The sequence below is a fragment of the Psammomys obesus genome, unplaced genomic scaffold (assembly GCF_907164565.1).
Source record: "Psammomys obesus unplaced genomic scaffold, mPsaObe1.curated_primary_1811, whole genome shotgun sequence".
NCBI classification, from domain to species: Eukaryota; Metazoa; Chordata; class Mammalia; order Rodentia; family Muridae; genus Psammomys; species Psammomys obesus.
Window position 1 is genome coordinate 7,400,553 of NW_026587759.1, and position 7,138 is coordinate 7,407,690.

Consider the following 7,138-nt stretch of genomic DNA (forward strand, 5'->3'; position numbering starts at 1 on the left):
TTGTAGGTCTTAGAGCCTGAGCTGTTGGTGCGGTGTTCAGGAAATTTTCTCCTGTGTTATTGAGTACAAGGTTGTTCCCCATTTTTCTTCACACTTTTTAGTGTGTCTGTTTTTATGTTGAGATCTTTGATCCACCTGGACTTTAATCTTGAAGTAGATCTATTTCCAATTTCTTGAGAAAGCGCCAGATTGTTTTCCAAAGTGGTTGTACAAGTTTGCATTCCACCAGCAGAAGGGGAAATAAAAAAGAAAGAGGTAGTGGTTGAAGAGAGGAAACAAGGAAGAAGAGGGAGCACAGAGAGAATTGAGGGTGTGACCTGGGGAGAACAGAGTGTGGGAGGACAGAAGGCCTCCAGAGAAAAACCATGGGCAGGATCATCTCTGTGACAAACTGGAGATCTAAGACATACAATTCTGGAAGGCTTTTGTGGTCACTGTTCCTGAGACTCCTAGTAGCAGGGGTCATGGAGACTGGAGAGGATACCCTCTAAGTAGACAGGACTCGTAGTGGATGAAGGGGAATACCAATCCTCCCACAAAAATTTTGACTCAAAATTTACCATGACTACAACATGTGCAGGGATAAAGTTAGAGCAGAGATTGAGGGAATGTCCAACCAATGGCTGGCCACACCATGGGTGAAAGCCAACCTCTAACACTATTAACAGCACTCTGCTATGCCTGCAGACAGCGGCTTAGCATAGTTGTGTGTTGAGAGGCTCCACCCAGCAGCAGATCTAAAGAGATACAGAGACTCACAGCCAGATAATTGGGCAAAGCATAGAGAGTCTTGTGAAAAAGTGAAGGGAAAGAGAGAAGGAACTGTAAGTGATAAGAGCTCCACAAGAAGATGAACAGAGCCAACTAACCAGAACCCAGAGCACTTGTGGAGACTGAAGCACCAACCAAGGACCATGCATGGACTGGTCATAGGCCCCTTCCACAGATGTAGCTAATGGGCAGCTCAGGGTTAACGCTGATTCCCTAGTAAGAGGAGCAGGGGCTGTCTCTGACATGGACTACTCTCTTACCTCCTTTTTGATCACTTTCCCCTGGCAAGGCTGCCTAGCCAGATTACAGGGGAAGAAGATGTGCTCAGTCTTGATGAAACTTGATGAGCTGTGGTCAGATGATGAGCGAGAGGCTTCTCTTTTTCTCTGGAATAGGGGAGGGGAGAGGGTGAAAAAGGAAGAGAGGGTAGGTAAGGGAGGAGAGGAGGCAGGGATACAATTGTAATGTAAAATGAATAAACAAGTTAATTAATTTAAAAAAATAAATGCAGGCCCCACTGACACAAAGACCTCTGCAGGTAACTGCCTTGTATAAAAATGCTGAATGGAGAGGACCTAGAAGCACTGCTCAGATGTAGCTGATCGGAGTTCTGTCTTCATGTAGGTACCTGAATAAGGGGAGCAGGAACTGCCTCTGTCATGAATTCAATTGCCTGCACTTTGATTACTTAACCCTGGCAATATGCTCTTGCTAGGCTACAGGGGAAGAAGAGCCAAGCAGTTCTGATGAGACTTGATAAGCAGAAGGCAGAGGAAGAGAACTTCCCTTTTCAGTGGACTAGGGGAAGGTAATAGGGAGGAAGAGGGAAGGAGAGTGGGACTAGGAGGAGTTGAGGAAGAGGGCTTCAACAATCAAGATATATAATGAATAAATTGTGAAAAACGTTAAACAAACAAATAGTCTGGCCCAGATGCAGAGACCCAAGGCTAAGGAATGGGCAAAGCTCAAGGAGTTCTGTGGAAGAGCTGGAGGAATGATACAGGGAGCCAGAGGGTTTAGGACAGCACAAGAAGACCTACAGTGTAATCTAACCTGGGCCTATGAGGTCACACAGGGACTGAACCACCAAAGAGCATGCATGGGCTGGATCTAGGCCATCTGCACATATCTAACAGATGTGCAGCTTAGTCATGATGTGGATTCCCTAACAGTGGGAGTAGTGGCTGTCTCTGACTGTTGCTTGTTCCTGGGTCACTTTCCCCTACCTGGCCTGCCTATTACTCTCAGATGGGAGAGGAGTCCTACTGTTACTTGATATGCACGGCTGTATTGGTACCAACTGGGGCCCCCCACTTCTCTAGGAGAAGGTGGAGATGGGAAGCGGGGAGTGTGGAGGTGGAACTGGGAGGAGAGGAAGGAAGGAGCTGGGATCAGGATCTAAAGTGGTTAAATAAATAAATAAATAAATGGAGAAAAATATTAAGATGCAAACAAACAACAAAAAATGAATGCAGGCCTTACCTAAACACAGGGATGTTTTTGTTGAAATATTTCTGCTATGAAGTGTGGCAGATGCAGGGATAATTTTTGCTATAGAGGCACGCTCAGTAAAAGATGTTCTTACTGCCTGACATAAAAAATATCTGTCCCTGACTGTATGGACTTGATCTGAGTTCTATAGCCATTCCTGCCTCACCTTTTATAGATCATGGATTTCTTTTTATTTTTTATTTTTTGTTTCTATTCCTCCTCCTCCTCATCATTATTACTGTTATTATCACAATTTATCCACTTTGTATCCTGTCTGAAGCTCTCTTTCTCACCTCCTCCCGGTCCCACTCTCCTTACCTTTCCATACTCCTCTCCTAGTCCACTAATAGGGGAGTTCCTCTTCCTTTACTATCTGACCCTAGTCTATCAGGTCTCAACAGGATTGTCTGCATCCTCTTCCCCTGTGGCCTGACAAGACTGCATCACCAGGGGGAGATGATCAAAGAGCCTGACACTGAGTTTATGCTGGAGAGTGCCCCTTCTCTCCTTACTAGAGAACCCCCATTGAGACTGAGATGGGTCACATCTGAGCAGGGGTCTAGGTCCTCTCCACTCATGGTCATTGGTTGATTCATCAGTCTCTGCAGGGGAACCTTGGCCCAGAATTTTTTGGCTCTGTTGGTCTTCTTATAGAGCTCCTGTCCCCTTCAGGTCTTTCTCTCTCCCCCTTCTTCCACAAGATTTCGTGCACTTTGCGCAAAGTTTGGCTGTGAGTCCCAGCAACTGCTTAGATATTCTGCTGGGTAGAGTCTTTAAGAGGTCCCCTGTGGAAGAACCCTGTCCTGTTCCCTGTCTTTTCCTACTTCCGATGTCTATCCTGTTTGCCTTTCTGAGTGAGGATTAAGCATCTTCTCTAGGCTCTTCCCCATTGTTTAGCTTCTTTAGGTCTATAAATTTTAGTATTCTTAGCCTATGTTATATGGCTAATATCCACTTATAAGTGAGTATATACCATGTGTGCTTTTCTGCTTTCAGATTACCTCATTCAGGATGATATTTCCCAGTTCCAGCAATGCCTGTAAATTTCATGATTTCCTTGTTTTTAATAGCTGAATAGTAGTCCATTGTGTAAATGTACCACAATTTCTGCATCCATTCTTCCTTTGAGGGACATCTAGGTTGTTTCCAGATTCTGGCTAATACAAATAAAGCTTCTATGAACATAGCTGAGCAAATGTTCTTGTTGTATGTTTGAACATCTTCCGATATATGCCCAGGGGTGGTATAGGTGGATCTTGAGGTAGCACTATTCCCAATTTTCTGAGAAAGCACCAAATTGATTTCCAAAGTGGTTGTACAAGTTTACATTCCCACCATCAGAGGAATAGGGTTCTACTTTCTCCAAGAAGTCAAAGTATTACTTCTCATAGATGATACGATAGTACACATGAGCTATCCCAAAATTTCTACCACAGAACTCCTTCAGCTGATAAACACTCTCAGCAAAGTAGCTAGATTCAAAATTAGCACAACAAAAATCAGAAGTTCTCCTGCATACAAAAGGCAAATTGGCTGAGAAGGAAATTATGGAAACTCCCTTTACAATAGCCAGAAATAAAGTAATATAGCTTGGTGTGACTCTAACCAAGCAAGTGAAAGATGAATGAAAAAAAAAAATCATGTCTCTGAAGAAAGAAATTGAAGAAGATATCAGAAGATGGAAAGATCTCCCTTGCTCATGTACTGATAGGATTAACATAGTGAAAATGGCCATACTACCAAAGCCAATCCTCAGATTCAATGCAATTCCCATCAAAATACCAACACAATTCTTTACAGACCTTGAAAGAACAATTCTCAATTACATATGGAGAAACAAACAAACAAAAAACAAAACAAAACAACAACAACAAAAACAGAATTGCTAAAACAACTCTGTATAATATTACATCATAGATTTTTATGGATGATCTGGCTAGTCCTGCTCCACAACCCTCCCTCTGCAACCTGATGGTCCAATCAGTATAGAGAGATTGAGCACAGGAAGAAAGGACAAATTTTCCAAAACCAAACATGAATATTCTCACTTAAGAAAGGGAAACATTTCCTCCAAAATTATATTTAAGAAACACATATATGGATTTAAGGATGGTTAAAACTATACCTGGACATATTTGAAAGACCCACTGGATTCCTCTGTGTACACTTAGTTTTGAATGTCACACAGTATTCCCATCTCCATTATCTTTATCCATAGCTTTTGAGAAGTGATCCTTGGCAATGAAATTACTTGTAAATAGCTTATTGCTCAGGTGTGGCTAGTTCTTTCTTATAAAAATATACTTATTGTCTATTCTACTGCAGATAAAATTTCAGCAGAGTCAGCAAACTAAGTCACTGTGGTCCACCTACCATGTTTAAAAATCAGTGATTTAGGATTTGATTAAGTACTTTCTGCTTATTCTATTTTTGACTATAGTTGAAAGGTATAACTAATGGGATTTAAGTGTCAAAAGTGATGGTTGTAAAGGATTTTTTTTTTTTTAGTGGTATTCAGGTTTTCATTTTTGATCTCATGAAATTATTAAGCATTGTTGCTTTCATCCTTATAAAATTCCTGTTTTAGGTGATAACTGATATACTCATTTTATGAATCATAGTATTCGAGAAGACACAACATTTCACACTTCTAGTAACATTTACTGAACATTTTAAATATGCTAGATGATATTGTCTGTTACTTTAAACCATCAGTTCTCATAACAACTCTTTGGGTCAATCACCCTTATTAGCCCATTTTATATATTAAAAATATCTTGTGAGATGTTTAAGCTTTAAAGGCTGCAGATTTTGTGAAACATGGAGTTCTATCATCACTGGACACTCACATTTTGTGAACTTACTTCTTGCATCAATTCATAAGATGGCACCAGTAGAAGTAATAAATGACGAAGAAGTTTTAGAATCCAGCTTTCAAGCTCCACATCAAGATGACAATGGACTAAGCCTATGAATCTGTAAGCAAGTTCCAATTAAGGACTTGGTCATGGTGTGTCTTCACAGCCCCAGATCAGTGACCAAGACACATGCTCCTCAAGCTTTCCCAGTGAAGCCTCCCCTGCTTCACCTTCTCTGGCCAACCAAGCCATGACCTTGATCATTCTGAAAGATTTATTCCTTCTACACCACCCCAGAAATTACTATGAAATTTCACAATTGGCTTAAAGTGAAGGAAATATAATTAATATCACTTCAGATTTCTTAAAAAAAGACATTATGTCTGAGTATTTTCATGATTCCATTGTCCTCCATAGTTTTTAACTTTTTTCAAAATGTATATAGGAATAGACATTTCTCTGTTTTTCAATAAATTGAAAACTCTCTATCTATTAACTTTATATTAAACTCGTTATTCTTCTAAATACCGTTATTTCTTGTTTAAAGGAATATATGTGGATTCCTTTCAGTCAGTATGAAGTTACATTTCTTCTGTTCCTACCTTAGTGTTTGTGTATTTCTCTTATACTAAAATACTACTAAGTACTTAAATGCTATGAATAAGTGTTTTCCTACTTATTTGTTTGTTCATTTTGAGATATTTCATATGCTCGTCTGATTCTAACTGTTGTTTGGGATCCCTAGTTATTTCTCCTATGCCTAGTGTCTGTGTCACGGACAACAAATGAATTTTCTGAACACCATTAAAGGAGCAAGAATGTAAAGAACTCTGTTATATTAAGAATTTTTGTAGTATTGAAGAATATACAGGTCTAAAACAAACTTTGGAAGAATATTGGACAGTTATAAAGTAAAAATACACATAAAAGGTTGTGAAATTTATTTACATACTGACAAGAATCTACTTGTGAACAAAATAAGTATAAATAAATCTATGTTTCAGCAACTGAGCTCACATAAAATCCAACTTACTAATCAAGTACATAATAAGTTCACTGAATTTCGCAGAACACACTGGAGTTTGTGCTTGAGTTTATTGGCGCTGATAGTCATGTTAAGAAATAATGTCAAGTATATATTTTTACTCTAATAATTTACATTGAAATGACTAGAACTATTTGTATTTTCCTATTTTTCAGTTCTTTTACTATTAAATAGGAAACTATACATTCATTTTTATTAAACTTGTTAGAAAACAAATTGGAGCATCTTTGTGTATTTTAACAACACAAATTACTTTGTTTTTGATGTCATTTACTCAAACTGTAAATTTTGTCACTTTTGCCACAAAGTCACAAGTCTATCACATTTCTCTATGAGTGACAAAGAGCCCTCGATACAGTCCAGCTGCTGGAATGCCATACACTCACTGCCAACATTTTCTGGAGGCCTTGACTATCACTTTTTCATCAAATGTGAATTCCTTTCTGTACGTGTGCATATTGTACAGGGAACAGAAGAGCTCACAGCAGCCCCACAGAGGCATCTGTTCTTTATGGTGAGATGAAGAAGCTGCAGAAGGTTTGTGGAAACTTGCTGAAGCTTGTTGTCACTTAGCAGGAAGTGTTTAGAAGTTTGCAAAGAACAGAATTACAATTTGTCAAATGCTGCAAACTTCACAGTGAGCACACAAGGTTTCATTTCACTGTCTCTAAATAGTGTTGCATTTTATGTACTTTCAAGATGACCAACTTTCTTTTTTGGTAAAACACTAAAAATCCCAGCACAGGAATTCACAGCCACTCAGGTGAGACTGCCTGCTTTTACTTACCTTCTTTTTCTTTCCCCCTGTGGAGGAGGCAGGGGAGCATGAGGACAGGAGTGTACAGTCACAGTCACTGCTGTCAAGGTACTTGCCTGATGTCTTTTATTTGATTACAAACTGATCTTTCAGCTTACAATAAATTCTTTAAAGAAAGCAAGGAAGTTCTGTACCCAGTCTTCCTCAAGGAGTCTG